Here is a 19,515-nt window from a genome sequence, read left to right on the forward strand (position 1 = left end):
AACCATGGACTTATTATTCCCCATGTACCTGAAGGAGGCCAAAAATCAAAACTCCTGAATTCTGCATAAATTGCAGCCTCCTGGATCTATCAGAGGAAACTGTCGGGAAACATCAGCTGAAAACAAGGTAACGTGATGTACTGTAATAGAGAACCTCCCAAGTCCTTTCTAACCAGAGCTTCAGGCTGAAATTACACCTGTGTGATTGAGTCCCACATGATAACAGGTTTTTATGGCCTTGTTTACACAGTACCACACAGGCATGTGTTCCGAGACCCTGTCCGACCTGCCCTCAGTGGACCTTCCCAGCCTAGGTAGATTCTAGCCATCTGTTCACCACTGTGTTTTAGCCAAAGCGCTGGGGAGTATCACCAGCTAAGGGTCCGATTTAAGAGGACAAATCAATGTCATACTGAGAACTGATCTTTGCTCTCTCATTTGGGTTATTTGGCCAGTTAAATATTATTTAACTACGGAAAGAATGGCTTCCCTGATGGCTCAGATGGTAAAGAAACTGCCTGCAATGTGGGAGAACTGATCAATTCCTGGGTTGGGAAGATCCCCTGGAGAAGGGAATGACAACCAACTCCAATATTCTTGCCTGGAGAATCCCATGGACAGAGGAGCTTGGCAGTTACAGTCCATGGAGTGGCAAAGAGTTGAACATGACTGAGCAACTCACACACACACACACACACACACACACACACACACAAGGAAAGATACCCTAGAGCTCAAAGCCATTCCATACACGTTATTAAGTAGAAGTGATCACGTGCAATTAACCTTATGAATACATTACTGTTTTCTCCTGCATTTGAGAATTAGATTTTTATGGGTTATTATCTGTGGCAAAAGGTTTTGAGGCAAAGCTTATTCAGCGATGGGCTTCCCCGGTGGCTCAGTGGTAAAGAATCTGCCTGTCAAGCAGGAGATGCAGGTTTGGTCCCTGGCTCAGGAAGATGCCCTGGGGAAGGAAATGGCAACCCACTCCAGGATTCTTGCCTGGAAAAGTCCATGGACAGAAGAGCCTGGTGGGCTACAGTCCACGGGGTGGCAAAGCGTTGGACATGACTGAGTGACTAAACAACAACAATGATTCAGTGGTAGGCAAATACTAAAAGGAAAAACTTCCTGTGTGGCTCATTCATTAATTCACACATTCAACAAAGGCTTGCTGTGGGCGCTGGGCTGGAGTTGAGGATGCAATTGTGAGCAAAGCAGGCATAACTCCAATGCTTGCAGAGTTTACGGCCCAACAATGAAAAGAAAACACTCATAATCACACAGGTTATGGCTACAGATGAGGATAAATTCGATGAAGAAAAAGTTAAGTTCCTATTAGGAATATGCATGGAAAGTCTACTTTCCATTGAGTAATCAAAGAAGGTGTTTCTCAGTAAATGGGAGATGATGATCATGATAGTAGGGAGGAAGATAAGGATTCAAGATACATTATAGGAGACAGAATCCACGGAACTTTCAACAACCTGAGGGGGAAAGGATGATGGTCAGAATCTGGCATAAAAAACTGGGTAAATGGCGGGGTCATTAGCTGAGCTGTGATCACTGGAGTAGCAATAAATCCTGAAGGAACTGTCCAACATTACAGTTGTGAAATTTGAGGCACCATATGATATTCAAGTATGGTGTCACACAAGCTGTAAGATATATAGGTCTGAGCATAAAAGACTCTGAAATGACGAGATAAATTTGAGTGTTGTCATTTATAGGTATTAATTGAAGTTAGGGACAAGGGTAAAATTGCTGAAAAAGACAATGCAGAATGAAATGAGGCAGGGACTCAGGACTGAGCTCTGGGGAAATTCCCACTGGAGTACCAAATAGAGGAATACAAATTCAAAGAAGGAATTTAGAGTGTCAAAGATGTGTGTCGGCAGAAGAACGTGAGGTACACAAGATAAGGAAATGAGGAATACCATAAAAGATGCATATACAATATTATGAAAATGTAGAGGAGAGAGATGACATTCATCTTGAAACTAGCTGGATCCTACCCAGGAAAGGCTGGAAAGAGGTGCGTTCTAAAACAATTATTTCTTTCCAGCCTTCCTGAATAGAAAACAACTCCACTAAACTATAAACATACAATAACCCCTTTTTTCAGAACGTGTCCATGGCATTATAAATCGTGGAAAACCAGAGGATGAGGTGATGCCTCTGGATGAGAGAGGACCAGAACTCTCTCCTAATTCTTTTAATTACATGGTTATGAAAAACTTGGGAGGCAACTGCAAAATTACACAATTTTTATAAAAAGTTCTCCCTACATTGGGTTTGAACAATGCCCTTTCTCACCTTTTTTGGGGTGAAGAAAGTAACATGCCATTATGTTCGTCTTAATGGCTCCATTGCTCTCGAAAGGCCATGGCTCCTAGAAAAAGGGGTGATGGCTTCCATTACTCCTGGCGTGGGCATCACAGCAGAGATGGAAGTGAAGATGGAGCAAAGAGATGGCTGATTAGTTCTGGGGACAAAAGAAGAGCAAGTAAGATGACCAACCTGGGTTGACCAGGAGCTTTGGCATTTTCAGCACAAACAGTCCTACTCTTGTGTAATCTCTCACTCCTGTGCATGCCAGGATGGCTGGTCACCCGCAGGAGGCACAGATGGCCCTACGACTTCAATTCTGGGTAGCTCATAGAATTATTGTATCTTTAACAAAAATAGAATGCCTTAGGAAGAACGAGGGCTGGAGAAGAAAGTGAACCCTAAAGGGCTCAGTGGGTGATGAATGTGAGTCTCCTGTGAGGTAGCAACCTTGGGATTTGGGCTCATAATACACTAGATCAAAGCTAGAGTTGCAGGTGGGGAGTCAATCACCTGGACACTTAGCCGGAGTTCTGTATCAGGTAAAATTGCCCAGGGAGAGAGTTTAGGGAGAATGGTAACATGGAAAACAACAGGTTCTTAAACGGCCCTGTTTAGGAGATGAGGGGAGGAAAGGATAGGTACCGGAGAGGGAGACCAAGGAGAGGATAGAGGAGCAGGAGATAAGGCAGGGGGAAGAAGAGAAGAAAGATGGAGCGTGCAGCTGGCTACGCTACAATGTTCGATTTAAAAATAGAATTCAATCAGTTCTAATGAGGTGGATGAAACTGGAGCCTATTATACAGAGTGAAGTAAGTCTGAAGGAAAAATACCAATACAGTATACTAACGCATATATATGGAATTTAGAAAGATGGTAACGATGACCCTATATGCGAGACAGCAAAAGAGACACAGATGTACAGAACAGACTTTTGGACTCTGGGAGAAGGCGAGGGTGGGATGATTTGAGAGGATAGCATTGAAACATGTATATTACCATATGTGAAACAGATCGCCAGTCCAGGTTCGATACCTGAGACAGGGCGCTCAGGGCTGGTGCCCTGGGATGACCCTGAGGGACGGGATGGGGAGGGGGGTGGGAGGGGGTTCAGGACGGGGGACATGTGTACACCTGTGGCTGATTCATGTCAATGTGTGGCAAAACCCACCACAGTATTGTAAAGTAATTAGCCTCCAATTAAAATAAATTAATTAATTTTAAAAACTAGAATTCAAGGAGCAGACTACAAAATAATAAACAGCCTTTGTATTTAGTGACCACGGTGTTATTGTTTTTCATTTTATTTCTTTATTTTTATTTCTGGCTGTACTGGGTCTTCACTCTGCACAGGCTTGCCTCCTGCTGCGGGGAGGGGAGGCTACTGTCTGGTCGCAGTGCGGGCTTCTCACTGCGGTGGCTTCCCGCGCGGAGCACAGGCTCTGGGCGTGGGGGCTCAGTGGCCGTCGCTTCCCATGCGGAGCACAGGCTCTGGGCGTGGGGGCTCAGTAGCCGTCGCTTCCCATGCGGAGCACAGGCTCTGGGCGTGGGGGCTCAGTAGCCGTCGCTTCCCGTGGGGAGCACAGGCTCTGGGCGTGGGGGCTCAGTGGCTGTGGCTCCCAGGCTCTGGAGCACAGGCTCTATAGTTGTGGCCCACAGGCTTAAGTTGCTCCAAGGCATGTGGGATCTCCCCAGATCAGGGATGGAAATCGTGTCTCCTGCATTGGCAGGCGAATTCTTTACCACTGAGCCAACAGGGAAGTCCCAACTAAGATGTTAGCAATGGCTTTGGCAGAGAAATCTTACTGACTTACTGTAATAGGGAAGAACAAATCTGACTCCATGTTGGATCCGTTTCCTTCACTTTAACTTTCTTTTCCTACTGCTTCTGTTACAAGTGCATCACTGAAGGAAGGAGTGCTGCCTATAACTCCAAGTATACACAACGGCCTGTCACAGGGGACCCTGCCTCCCCTACCTAAAACACCTTTGTTCAGCTCACAGGAGGCATTCTGACTCAGTTCACCTGTGAATGGTTGCAAGAAAGAGGAAATTAGCATAACCCCTCCGGAGGAATCTGGCTGAAACCAGGAAATATTTGTAACAACTTTTGGCCTTTTGGGGCTTCCAGTATTCTTGGGCCTCCCTTGTGGTTCAACTGGTAAAGAGTCCGCCTGCAATTCTGGAGACCTGGGTTTGATCCCTGGGTTGGGAAGATCTCCTGGAGAAGGGAAGGGCTACCCACTCCAGTGTTCTGGCCTAGAGAATTCCATGGACTGTATAGTCCTTGGTTGCAAAGACTCGGACACGACTGAGCGACTTTCCCTTTCCCTTTCACTTTCTTTCTGGTGGCTTGGGTGGTAAAGAATCTGCCTGCATTGCAGGAGACCCTTGTTCGATCCCTGGGTCCGGAAGATCCCGTGGAGAAGGGAATGGTTACCCACTCCAGTATTCTTACCATGTGAACTCCATGGACAGAAGAGCCTGGAGGGCTATAGTCCAGGGGGTTGCAATGAGTCTGACAGGGCTGAGTGAAAAATATGGGCTTTTTACTTTATCGCCTCACCTCCCCACTCTAGTAAAAGCAACTAGTATCCAGACCCTAAGAAGATGGTTCTTGGGGGGACTGGTTCACCATCTTCTCAGTCAGCTGGCTTTCATATAAAGTTGATCCTTGCCCCTAAAACTTCCTCGATTTATTGACCTGTCGGGAAGTGAGCAGTAGGAGCTTAAACTTGGTAACATTACTCTGCTGTTTAGTTGCTAAGTCATGTCTGACTCTCTGCAACCCCACGGACTGTAGCCTGCCAGGCTCCTTTGTCCATGGGCTTTCCCAGGCAAGAATACTGGAGTGGTTTGCCATTTCCTTCTCCAGGGAATCTTCCTGATCTAGGGGTCAAATCCATGTCTCCTGCATTTCAGGCAAATTCTTTACCACTGAGCCACCAGGGAAGCCCTAATATTACTCTGGGCTGAAGCTATATGTCAAGAGATACCAGCGAACAGGGGCGGGAGAGAGAAGGAAGCTTGAACACAGATCCTCAAGGAGCTTGGTGATGGAGAAAAGCAGGATGATAAGCCAGTCATTTATCATGTCAACATTGTGTTAACTTTTCAAACAGTAGCGCACAACTTATTACAAGCCACACTGTGAGGAAAAGCACATTTTAAAAATGCACGATGTGAGACTTGTGAGCTAAGTTCTATTTGGGGCAAAATGAGATCATAGTTCAGGAGGCAGCACCTGAAATAGTTCTGAGAAGCTGCTCCAAAGAGGCAACGGGGAAGGTCAGTATATATGTGATTTTGATAAAGGGGGAATACATGCAAACATGAGCATATTTTTCTGCAACAGGTTTCTGCTGGTCACAAGGAGCAGTCGTCAGCATGAAGGATGTTAGTTCTTTTCTAGATATGAGGAGATTCAAGAATCGGGCTCATAAAATCAGCTCCTAAGGATACTTAACTATCTGAAGGCCAGTTCTGCCAGTTTTCCCCCGAGCTCAGAAAGCCTGGCTGCTGAACTCCTCTCAGGGCGTGTTGGAAATCAGCAGCTGCAGCAGCACGTGAGTTAATCCTTGCAGAGGTAGATGGCAAGTGCCAGTCTGTAGTTGACAGAAACAGTCAGGAAGCTTTGATGAGTCACCAGCCCCACCCCAAGTCCTCCAGTCTGTAAAACCACATGGCTCACCTTGGACGATTTCTGCAGTTTCTTCCAGCCCCACTGGACTTCTTCTCTAGAGTTCAAGGCTATGGATCACATAACCACTCTTCCTTTTTTTTTTTTTTAAACTCCAGATGGCTTTTTCCAGTTACCTAAAGCAGCTTGTCCAACAGAACTTACTATGATGATGGGAAAGTTCGATCTCAGTGCTGTCCAAAACAGTTACCACTACCCACACGTGGCTACTGAGCATTTGAAATGTGTCTGGTATGACTGATGAAAGGAGTTTTAAATTTTATTTAGTTTTAATTAATATAAGGCATCACCTATGACTACAGGCCACTGTACTGAATGGTGCTGCTCTCAAGGATTGTAATAAAGTTCTCAAAACTCTCAAACTCTAGTTACTGTAGAACCATATCCCATATGCTGAATTTTGTTGGTAGTTTGCTGCTATTGTTTTTCAGTTGCTAAGTTGTGTCCAACTCTGCAACCCCATGGAATGCAGCACACCAGGCTTCCCTATCCTTCACTATCTCCCAGAGTTTGCTCAAATTCATGTCGTTGAGCCAGTGATGCTATCTAACCATCTCATTCTCCACGGTCCTCTTCTCCTTTTCCTGTCAATCTTTCCTAGCATCAAGTTCTTTTCCAATGAATCAACTCTTGGAATCAGATGGCCGAAGTATTGGAGCCTCAGCTTCAGCCTCAGTCCTTCCAATGAATATTCAGGACTGATTTCCTTTAGGATGGACTGGTTTGATCTCCTTGCAGTCCAAGGGACTCTCAAGAGTATTCTCCAACACAGTTCGAAAGCATCAGTTCTTCATCACTCAGCCTTCTTTATGGTCCAGCTCTCACATTTGTACATGACCACTGGAAAAACCATAGCTTTGACTATGCGGACCTTTTTTTGGGAGTACAACCAAAATAGACAAGCCCTGGAGTGCATTCACACCAAAAGGTTTTACCAAATGAATATAGGATGAAAGAAAGCAGTGTTGGCTGCTGCTCCATCTGTCCTGGAAGAGAATGAAAAGGTGAGTCTCATGTTTCTAGCCCTACCAAGAGTAGCTCTAAATGTGTTGGAAGACACCAATAGGGTGGGAGAGGGGCTTAGAAAGATGCTATTAAGAGACCATTATATACAGTATATAATAAGAGGACTCCACAAGGAAGATACAGAGTAGATGAGACAAGATAACAGAGCAGATGAGACCAAGTTCCCACAAGCAGCTCACAGAAAGCGGAAGAAGTAAACCAGGAAATGGGGAAAGAGTGTCAAGGCACCAAAAGAATTCAGTTTTTGCCTCCACACAATCTATCTATCTAAAGAAAATTTTCAGCATGAGGAGGACTAGTTTTTCAATGTATGGATTTCCTCCCCTGACTACAACTTGCATTAAACACTTTACCACGAACACGGATATAGCACATGTACTTGGAAATGTCTTCTGTCTTTTGAATGATAAATTAAAGGCTCTCCCTAAATTAAGTTCACATGTTCATCCTTACATGCTGATCAATTTGTACAATTTTCAAGTAGATGTTAAAATTCATAAATACATTTAATCCCTGTTCTAATTGCACATCTTTTAGATTCATACATCCCCGAAGTTACTTGATTTTATTTTACACTGGAGCATCTTTGATTAACAATGGTGTGTTAGTTACAGGTGTACGGCAAAGTGATTCACTTAAAGTATCCATTCTTTTTCAAGTCCTTTTCCCATTTAGGTTATTGCAGAATGTTGAGCAGAGTTCCCTGTGATACACAGTAGGAACTTGTTGGTTATCTATTTTATATACATTAGTGTGGACATATCCACCCCAAACTCCCAGTATATCCCTCCCACCCCCATCCCTTCCCCTGGTAACCAGAAGTTTATTCTCTAAGTCTGTGAGTATTTCTGTCTTAAAAATAAATTCATTTGTATCATATTTTTTAGCTTCCACATATGAGCAACATCTTATGGTACTCGTGTATCTCTAACTTGGCCTGAAATTAGCTTAGACACTTTGCGAAAGTTGTTTCACATCCAGAGCCCATGTGGTTGTTATCTAAGTCACTCAGTCATGTCCAACTCTTTTGCGACCCTATGGACTGTAGCCCACCAGGTTCCTCTGTCCATGAGATTTCCCAGGCAAGAGTAGGTTGCCATTTCCTTTTCCAGATCTTCCCAATCCAGGGATCGAACCTGTGTCTCCTGCGTGGCAGGTGGATTCTTTACCGCTGAGCCCCCAGAGGCCCATGTAGACCTTTAGTGAGAATGGAAATACTAAAAGTATCTGAGAGAGATGTGAATCCATTGTGTAATCTTATAGTTAAAATGCCTCTATGCAGCATTTGCAGTTGAAGGATACGCCATACATGACAAGCATTTAAAACACAGATTGGGTGGGAGATACGTTAGATTGAAAACCTTAATTTCAATATTCATACAAAAACCAGATTTGGTGAAAACCTTAGCAATCCTAGAGGTAAACCATCAGTCAGGGAAGAGAGACATCTACTGGTGGGTAAAATTGTTAAATTAAAATATTATGTATAGATAGGTATGTCTATAAATATATATGGTATGTCTATAAATACAGATGTAAAATGCTGTAAATATATGCAAATACTACATATGAAATATTAGCATACAATATTGATAGTATATTTATGCATGTATATGTACTCACAAACACCCTAATCACATAAAACAAGTACTCAACCAAAAGCGTTTTGTAGATATCAAAAAAATACACTTCAAATCTGCTTTCTTCATGCAGAAATGATGACCTGAAATATTAGAACACAAAGGAAAGATACACGCAAGCACAGTGACTAATGTGACAGAAACAAATACAACTCAGACACCTCTGTGGACTGATGAGGTAATGATACAGCTTGTTTCTCCCTAAAATTGTCAATATTATTTTAACTTGGTAGATTTTTATTTTTAACATACTTTCATTTACTCCAAAAGAGTAACTACACCTGATTATTATTTTTTGTTTCCTTCTGACAGTATTTTGAGGCAATGATAAATTTCATTTTGGTCTCAATCTATTTAAAGATTATCCTGAATTTTGATTTATTTAATTTGAAACTAGCAATGCCCAGCATATTGTTTTTCTGGGGCTGTGTCAAAGGACATCACAGGGCCCATGTAGACCAGCATCATTGTTACCTGCCTGATAATCAGAAAAGCAGAAGATGGAATCTCCTCTCGATATACCTGCCCCACACCTTAGTGCTCTTTCTCTTTTCTAAAATGAGAAGAAAAAAAAAATCCTTTCCCCAATCAGCGGTAATCTCTCCAAAGGTCTTTTAATTTCAAAAGTCATAAGTGTTAATTAGCTATTATTAAGTGCCCTCTGTATAAATTAACATGATTGATGAAAAAATTAAGGCTAATGAAAAATGTAGCAATGCATGTATTTTTAAGTGACTATATTAAAGGATGGTGGTCCCTCCGGACGGAAACTAAGGCCCTCCATTCTGTACGCTGACTTGATTATTCTCTCTTGCCATCTTTCCTCCCACTACCTTTTTTTGGGGGGCATTAGAAAAAAAATTTGCTGAATCGTTCACTTTAATTCAGTCATTTCACAGTTTTCTTGTTTAAACTTAAGACACCAAATGGCATACCTTATTTCATGACGTCCCAAGAGGTAAAAAATGTCCCGAGTTTTCACCCTTCCACGTGAGAGTGGGACGTCCTCTCTGCTTAAACAGCGTTACTCCATCTCTCCGGCCTGATTAAGAAGTGCCAGGCGGGCAGTCCTGCCGGGCGCCCGCGCGGAGTGGGGCTTCCGGGCGCCCGTGTCAGCGGTCTCCCTCCGATCATTTCCTTAGCTCACTCTTTGGAGTATTTGGGACATAGTTCAAAATTAACAAAAGCTTTCCACAAAAATTAAAAAGGAACCTACAAACCCACATCTTCAACTGAGAGTTAAATAATGTAAATTCTACACCGAAGATTACTAGAGCTTTTTTTTTAAAGCTAAAAATATGTGGAATTGTCACAATAAAAGCCGTTCAATAATTGAATATTTGGAGACTCTGAAGCCCACACTAGGGTTTAATTCAAAGCTAATATGGGGAAGAATATTCAAGATAAAAGTGCTCAAGTCATAAAGTTACTGAAAAACACAGAGATACACAATTGGTCATTTAAAACTACAGATTTTTTTCCAATTAGGCAAGAAATGAATTTTCATTTTCTTCTATGGATAACTGGAAAGCTAGTCATGGTGTGTACTCACGATTTAAAAAAAATACACTTTCATCCAGAATAAATCTTACCCTGAGAAAATAGAATTTCCCATATTTTTGTCCTTAATAAAAATAGAAAGGGGACTGCTTCATCTTCCTTTCATAAAAGATGACAGCCTCTTGCAAATTTGCCAATCTTTGTAAAGGCATGAAAATAAATTTTAGATTTGGACTTCTAAATTTCCTGCAATGTTTCTAAAATCCGAAATGTCTTCAGGATGATGGAACGTGATATACCACCTATGTAGGTCATAAGCGAGTTAGCTTGCTGTCTGCCTGTGCTAATGGTTTGGGCAGGCATGTTTTCCCCTTTTTTTTCTCTCAATCTCTCTCCCTGCCTCCCTTATCAATCTCTCTTATGAATATTTAAGAACCCCGGTGCTGCACACCACCTCCCGTCCGATCTGCAGAGGGGTCTGGTCCGCCAAGCCGAGGCTCCGGGCACGGTGAGCGCATCATCTCAGCCTGTCCCCGCGCTCACGTGCTCTCCTGAAGCTCCGAGCCTCCTGTACACGGTCATTTCTGGTTCGCAGCGCCCGCGCGTGCATCAGGGGGACCCAGCCCTCGCTGTTGGCGGGGCTGCGTTAATTAGCTCCCTGTCTTTCAGTGGGAGAATGTTCTACAGCTGAGAAGAGCAGTGCATTTATGAGATGTATTAACATATCGCTTGTAGGGACAAAAGGAAGTGAGACGACTGAGTCGAGCAGACAGAGATGGGTTGAAAATCACGTTCACAATAATTTTTGATTGGAGTACAGTTGCTTTACAATATTGCGTCAGTTTCTGCTGCACAAGGAAGTGAATCAGGTGTGTGTATTCACATCTCCCCTCCCTCCCGAGCCTCCCTCCCGCCCCCATCTCACCGTCCGGCTCATCACAGAGCGGGTCCCACCTGAGAAGGCCCAGGACGTGCGGTGCTAGAAGGCTTGGGTGGTTGGTGCCAGCCTCTTCCGCCTCATGAGAAAGAAAGAGGGGCCCCTGTTTGAATGAGGAAGCTGTACACAAATTTTCAGTTTAATCAGGAGACTTGGAAAAACAAAGCAACTTAGCGCTACTTCTGGTTGTATATGATTTGTAATGTCTGTGGATCTGCAATTATGTGTTATTATGAAAGCAGGCAGAGCATGGTTGATGTAGAAATGTCTTCTTCCCACACAAATCTCTTTTGCAAGTGGAAGCTCCAAAGATCTTTCACGAAAAGATTCAGTTAGGGGAGCGATTTAGTTAGGGGATCCGTTTTTTCAAAAACCAGATCGGCAATAGAGCGACTTGGCGTTCAAATCCAAAACAAGCTTCTTGGTACTCCAGTTTTTCATTAACCTTTCTCCCCAGAGGAGGTCATAATTAAGTGATCAGCGATATGACTCTAATGCTACCATGAAAAAGGGAAAGAAACTCTTCCAAGGCAGAAATATATATTTATGCTAAATTTCAATTAAGTATAATTAAACATGAAACCTAAGGAAAAAAACTCAGATGTTTTTCAAATATTACTTTCTGGTAAATTATGGTGGAGAAAGAACAGGTCGTGGAAATCCCAGTTAAACAAAGGCAAGTATCTATCTCTCAGCATTGTTGGCTAGGACCCAGATGCAAGGCAAAAATGAGACTTTCTTTTTTTTTAAATATGTACTTATTTATTGGCTGCCCCAGGTCTTAGTTGCGGCTTGTGGGATCTTCAGTCTTCATTGCCGCATGGAGGATAATTAGTTGCGCTTGTGGAATTTTGTTCCCTAACCAGGGATCTAACTTGGGTCCCCTACATTCAGAGCTCAGAGTCTTAGCCACTGGACCACCAGGGAAGTCCCATGATGCTTTCTTTTTTTAACCAATGCAACATAATTAACATTTATACAATTTTCACACAATAGCAGGATACAAATTCTATTCAAGTTCCCATAGACTATAAACCAGGAGACACTAGAACATATCCAGGGACATATAACAAGATGCAAAAATGTCGTGGTTTAAAGGTACTGAAATCATACAGTCTGTTCTCTTATCACCATGGGATTGTGTTAGAAATAAATACCAAAGATACTTGAAAATAATTCTTATATTTTCAAGTGCAGTGTGACAGTTAACAAGAGAGCTCTTTGACTTAGCCACTGAAAGCCTCAATAAGGTTAAAAGACTGAAGAAACAGGGTGATTGCAGAGAAGAAAGGATTTAAATGAGAAATTAAAATCAAAGATACTTTTAAAACTTTTCCTATGTATTTGCAAATTTAATGTCCACTTTTAAATGATGGGTGTGTCTAAGAAGTCATAACAAGGAAAATTAGAAAATATTTGTAACAGAATAAAGACGAAAAGGGAATTTACATGATGCTTTCTTTTAAACTTCATATTGTTAACCATGCTCTACTTAAACAAGAGGGTATTTAGATCTAGTACTTTTCAGTAAGTTTGTTAAGGGAGTTCGTTAACATCTGGGAAAATAAACTCCAAGTCTTGTCTTTACACACACACACACACACACACACAGAGCCCTTCTCTCTGGTCAGCCCAAGATATCCATCTGCTGGGGTGGGGTATGTGGTGGATGGGATTGGGATTGATGTAGAAAGTTGTTGCCTTGATTGGGAAACAGATTTATGTAGAAATAATCTCCAAACTGGAGCTTCCGAGGTGGTATTAATGGTAAAGAACCTGCTTGCCAATGCAGGAGACATAACAGACCTGAGTTCGATCCCTGGGTTGGGAAGATCCCCTGGAGGACGGCAAGGCAACCCACTCCAGTATTCTTGCCTGGAGAATCCCATGGACAGAGGAGCCTGGGGGTCTACAGCCCATAAAGTTGCAAAGAGTTGGACACAGGACTGAAGTGACTCAGCACAGCACAATCCCCAAACTATTTCTACAGTTTATTTTCGGGCCATTATAAATCAAGGTACAACCTCCACAAAAGAGAGAACTGGATATATTGAGTAGCTTACAATTATTTTTCTTTTTAAGAATACATTAATAATTGAAAACTTGAAATTAAAAAAGGTAAGAAACTGTACAGATCTAAAGAAAATGGTGATAATCACTAGTAACATAAGGAGTAATATTTAGATGATGAAATTTAATAATTTATAATAATTTCTTTAGTAACAATTTTACCATACACAACTTCATTGCAATGTTTGAACATTTGTAAAATTCATGGATTCATTCCAAATCAAATATTGCTTGAAGATTTTTATTGACGTTCTGGTTGCTACTCCCTCAGCAGAGCAAGAATTCTCTAAGTTGAAACAAAGGGAAAATATATTGAAATTATAATGATTCAGGAAAGGTTGTCTCATTTGGCATTGCTATAAATGGAACCAAGTTATGAAAATCTTGATCATGACATTATTAAGGATTCTGCTGAAATGAAATAAAAAATAAATTTATGAAATGAATGTGCAAGAATATGTTAAATTAGGTATTTCTTTTTTATTAGTCATCCAGTTATCACCAATCCATCAAAAGAACACTCAGACACACGTACAGTAATAAATAAATTCGTCTCCAATATTTTGCCAGTGTTCTGACATACTTTAAATATTTCTTAATTTTGTTATTATGAAGGTATACTTGTCAAGGTAAGGGGATAGAGCATACATAACTGTGTTAGCTTGATTTATATTTATATTCATGTATCACAGTGTCTTCTTCCAGCCCCGGCAAATGTTGGAGTCCAGCTGGCCAGGCTCTGATCAAGTTTGAGAAACATTAGACCCTGCAATTATCAGCCCCAGATGTCACTGGTGGATACTGCAGGGTGGCAGGATGGGAGCACATTGAACAGAGGTCAGCGGGTGCCAGCCGAGATGCACCAGGGCTCAGCATGAGGCTGGGCCGTCTTTCCCTCCAGAGTCAAGAGGCCATGAAGCCTCCTCCCCAAACCTCACACACCATGCGCCGCTTTGGAGAACAGCAGAGTGGAATCTGAAAGACTGATGGTTGAACCCAAACTGAGCTAAACCTTTAAAACCAAAAAAACCTGTTAGACTCCTAGACATAGAGAACAGACTTGTGCTTGACAAGGGCGGGGGCGTAAGGGAGGGAAGGATTGGGAGGTTGGGATTAGCAGATGCAAGCTGTTGTGGTGCAGCATGGATAAATAACAAAATCCTACTGGATGGCACCGGGAACCATATTCAGTATCCTGTGATAAACCATAAATGGAAAAGAATATAGAAAAGAATCTATGTTTGTATAATTAATCACTGCTGTATACCAGAAATGAACACAGACTGTGAATCAGCAATACTTCAATAAAAAATAAATTTTAAAAATCGTTAGAATGATTAAATGAGGCTAAGGGACAAATTAAACTGTATTGAATGTGTATCTAACTATCGTCATCTTACCAAGTACAGGTAAGAAAACTTGCATGAATGGTTGCAAAATAAAAGAAAGAAAATTCTTTTGTACCTCCAAACAGTGGGAGTAAATAAGCCCTTCTACAAGTGTAGAGAGAGGCAAGTGACAGGTGGCAGGTGAAAACCAGTAGCTGCAGCTGCTCAAGCAGGCCCCTGTGATGGGAAGAAGAAAAAACTGCAGATACTGGCTTTAGCCTTATCTCTTAGGGCTTTATTAGACAGCTCCCCTTGCTTTCAAGCACCCAGACACCTGTGCCTTTGACTAGACATTTAAACACTGGCCTCTAACTTGATGGATCATCGTTGGCACTTGATTCGGAGACAACGATCCTCTAATTTCCCCCCGCCTTAGTTTGGCATCCCCGCTCTTGTGCATTCAACTTCCAGGCGAGCAAAGCATTGGCCAAAGCAGCTAACTCACTGAACTCCCCACGTGCATGGAATTGTTACTACTAGTGCCATGGGTGTAATTTCCTCTCTTGGGTGACTTGTGTGATCCTAAATTTGGACGACCCTAGGGTAGCCTGCCGAGCAATCTAAAGTGCCGGATTTAGGCTCCAGTCTCTCTGGAGGTGTGAGTTCAAATCCCACCACTGCCAAAGTTTTGGGCTTCCTTGGTGGCTCAGTGGTAAAGCACTCTCCTGTCAATACAGGAGACGTGGGTTTGATCCCTGGACTGGGAAGATCCCCTGGAGAAGAAAATGGAAACCCACTCTAGCGTTCTTGCCTGGGAAGTCTCATGAACAGAGAGAGGAGCCTGGAGGGCTACATTCCACGGGGTCGAACAGAGTAGGACAAGACTTAGCGAGTAAACAACAACAGAAGTTCTGCAACACTTGAGCACCCCTCCTAGATGTTTACCCAGCATATGTGTGTGTTCAGCTGCTCAGCTGTGTCTGACTCTTTGCAAACCCATGGATTGTAGCCTTCCAGGCTCCTCTGTCCATTGGATTCTCCAGGCAAGCAGACTGCAGTGGGTTGTCATTTCTTCCTCCAGGAGATCTTCCTGACCCAGGGATCGAACCCACGTCTCCCAAATCTCCCAAATTAGTAGGCAGATTCTTTACCACTGCGACACCTGGGAAGCCCACCCAACACAGGGGACTTCCATTAATAAATCTGTCAGCTGTGCTTGATAAACTGGAAGTCGATTAATTAGATTAAAGAAATAAACCCTATGAGACTTCTTGCATCTGATTGTTTTGGATTAAAATAGGCTACATTAGCAGCAGCACGATAGGAATTCTTAAAGACCAAAAATCATTTAAGTCCAACAGTAGGAAGTGAAAGCTCTCTGAATCACAGATGTTAGGGCTTCCCAGGCGGCACTAGGGGTAAAGATCCAGACTGCCAATGCAGGAGACGTAAGAGACACAGGTTCTCTCCCTGGGTCGGGAAGATCACCCAGAGGAGGGCACAGCAACCCACTCCAGTATTCCTGCCTGGAGAAACCCGTGGACAGAGGAGCACAGCGGGCTTCAGTCCAGTCCATGGGGTCACAGAGGGTCAGACACCACTGAAGCAAATTAGCACACAGCACAGATGCTGTGTCCCATTCTCTCTCAACTTAAAAAAAAAAAAATCTATGTTGCAGGGCAAATGTCTGTACAGTGTAATCTCCAACAGAACTCTAAGTCTAATTTGTCCATTCAGAGGGCTCCCTACATAATAAGAAAATGTGTTGACAAGATATTAACTCCATCTTTTTCTCTTCTTCATTCCCTTTGCCTCCTGGAAGTGTTTAGAAACCTAGTTGGAGGAATAAGCAGACAACTAAAAGCAGTCATCGTCAATCTTAGCACTAAAAATTTAAACCCTGAACTTTAAACACACAAGAAATCAAAGTGAATAAAAACAGACCATGTAGTCAGGCTGATGATTAATAAACAGTTAGTACATAATGAGGTAGGAATTGCATGAATTAAACCCCCAAGTAAGTCAAGAGTGTATTCTTTCCATTATAAAATGGGCCCTTAAAACAACAACATATGTTATCGTTAACATGGCTTCTTATCATAAAAACAGCATCCAAATGAGTTTTGGTATTTGCTTTTTAAAAAACTTGAAATGGCAATGCTAAATGATGGGGTGGGAAGAGCTTGCAACTTTGATGTAGTAATAATGTTTATCTGGTTTTCTTCCAGACTTTTTTAGAAAGATGAGTTCTAACAAGCTATAACTATGTAGAAGAGCCAAATTTGAAGAAGAAAATTTGGGAGAACTAAGAAATCTGGGGGCTCCATTGTTCTAATGGTACATATTGAAATCCTGAAATGTGGAGAATCATAAGAAATCCTAATTAAGTCTGCAAGTTACAATTTCTCTGGAAGGGGCAAACAATTGATGTGATTTTATAAAGAGCTTAAAAAAAAAAAAGACAAGCTCTGAGTAAATAAAAAACAGAACTGCATCTGGAAAATGGAACAATGGAAGAAGGACAAAAATAAGAAAATGCTGTTAAGAAAATCAATTAAAGCTGACTGAGAGATGTCAGGGGCAGAAAAGAAGATTATGTCCATAACAAAGAGAATAATTATGTGGAAATAGAAAGAGAAGGGGAAAAATGATATTCCATTAATGTTTATAAAACATGCTGTATTTTTATAATGAAAGTATTACTCTCACTTTGCTTAAGCCTTTACTAATTTTAATAGTTTTTTTTTCAAAAAATACTGTTATTATTAATTGGAACCTAAAAGTTAATACAGACATGCTGAATACTGCCTTCTTAAGCGAGACCATATCAGCTGCACCCGTCAGCATTACTAAGACCAGGAAGTTTAAAGATGAGCTATTACCACCTCCATTGGTGCAGTTACTTATGACTTGGATCAGGATTTATAATCAGTGTGACATGTATCACTGCTAAACCTCCCATCCACCCAGGTTTAGCTTGCTTAGTCCACCTCCTCCATGGCCCCAAACCGTGACCAGGATGCAGGTGGGTACCACCTACTGTTCAGATGTCTAGAGTGGTATTTACCTGGTTGGGTGATTAACACACCTATTTGCTGTCTGTATCATGCAAGGTCAGCAGGTTAGCGTGCTTCCAGAAGGCTCACAGATAAACTTTTCTCTGTAGTTATACCCCTGAGTGAAGAAGCTTATGAGATTTTTTTTTTTTTTTTTTTTTTTTTTTGCTCAGGGCGAGCAGGGTTTTAGAGGAAGAAGACAACCTGGGGACAAGTGACAGACACCCGAGAGGACCAGAGAAAAGACTTTGAAAGTGGCCAAAACAACAAAACCTCTTTGGATTGTGTGGGAACCAAAAAAAGAGTTCCATGCCAACCCAAAGCTGGCTCCCTATGGGACTACAGCTTGCCAGAGCAGGAAAGGAAGCCAGCTCTTCCCCAGACTGTGGCCTCCTGATTGGGGCTAGATAGATCTCAAGGCCTCTTTTAAGAATGAGCTTTGCAGCTGATAGAGTAGCAGGGACATGTATATACTACCTTGTATAAAAGAGAGCTAGTGGGAACCTGCAGTAACAGAGGGGGCTCGGTTCAGTGCCCTGTGATGACCTAGAGAACTGGGATGGTGGGTGGAGGGGTAGGGGAGAGCTCCAAAAGAGAGCGGATGTATGTATACTTACAGCTGATTGATGCTTTTGAACTGTGGTGCTGGAGAAGACTCTTGAGAGTCCCTTGGACTGCAAGGAGATCAAACCAGTCAATCAGTCCTGAATATTCATTGGAAGGACTGATGCCAAAGCTGAAGCTCCAGTACTTTGGCCACCTGATGCGAAGAACTGATTCATTGGAAAAGACCCTGATGCTGGGAAAGATTGAAGGCAGGAGGAGACGGGGACGACAGAGGATGAGATGGTTGGATGGCATCACTGACTCAATGGACATGAGTTTGAGCAAACGCCAGGAGATGGTGAAGGACAGGGAAGCCTGGCGTGCTGCAGCTCAGGGGGTCGCAAAGAGTTGGACACGACTTAGTGAGTGAGCAGCGACAAAAAAGAGCCAATCCCACCTTCAACACAAAGCCTTCTCAATAGGACTCATTCGACAACTGGAATGAGTTGAAATGTGCAGTTGAAAGCTGCACATTTCTCCTCACTGCTTGACACTCAGGTGGATGTTTTGTTTAGATGCCCAAAGTCTCTGAGATAGAGCGAGGGACAGGCCCCCAGTGTTGAATACTCTTTTACCTTAATGAAACAGGTTTTACTGAGTTAATTTCTAGTTCTGAAATGATTAGCTAATATTGAAACCAGGGTAATCCGGGGCCATTTGGCCCATACATCATCCTTTTTCTTGTATTAATGAAGATAATCCATTTAAAGCCCACACACATGGCTTTTAATTATGTATATTAGTAATGAATTAATGCCTTTAGAAAAATGCCCACCACCCTTTGGTACAAAATCACTTCAACTGTGGTACCTGAACCTAACAAGATACGCTCATTTATTCAACTGTGATTTGTAGCTGGTACTGTAAGAAGCATCCTCTACTCTCTATGTCTCACTTGTGTGGATTCCAATAAATCCAACAAGTTTCCAACTACAGCTTTGCCTGGGGAATTGGCAGGTTGCTGCTTGTTTGCAAAGTTGGGGTGAGAGAAATTCTGAAAATCCCTGCAACTCCTTTAAAAACTCTTAAGTTCCACTTGGAGCAGTGCCAACAGCATGCCCTGAGAGTGATTCCAGTATTACTCTGCTCCAGATCTGAGAGCTCTTCCAAGACTCTCAAGGTGATATTGCCTTCCTCCAAAACAGTACATTTTCCAAACACCCTCCTCTTTACTTCTGCACGTGTGGGTGCTCAGTCGTGTCGGACTCTGCGACCCCATGGACTGTAGCCCGCCAGGCTCCTTCGTCCGTGGGATTTCCCAGGCAAGAACACTGGAGTGGGTGGCCATTTCCTCATCCAGGAGATCTTCCCAACCCAGGGA

Source organism: Cervus elaphus, chromosome 7 (genome assembly GCF_910594005.1).
Source record: "Cervus elaphus chromosome 7, mCerEla1.1, whole genome shotgun sequence".
NCBI lineage: Eukaryota > Metazoa > Chordata > Mammalia > Artiodactyla > Cervidae > Cervus > Cervus elaphus.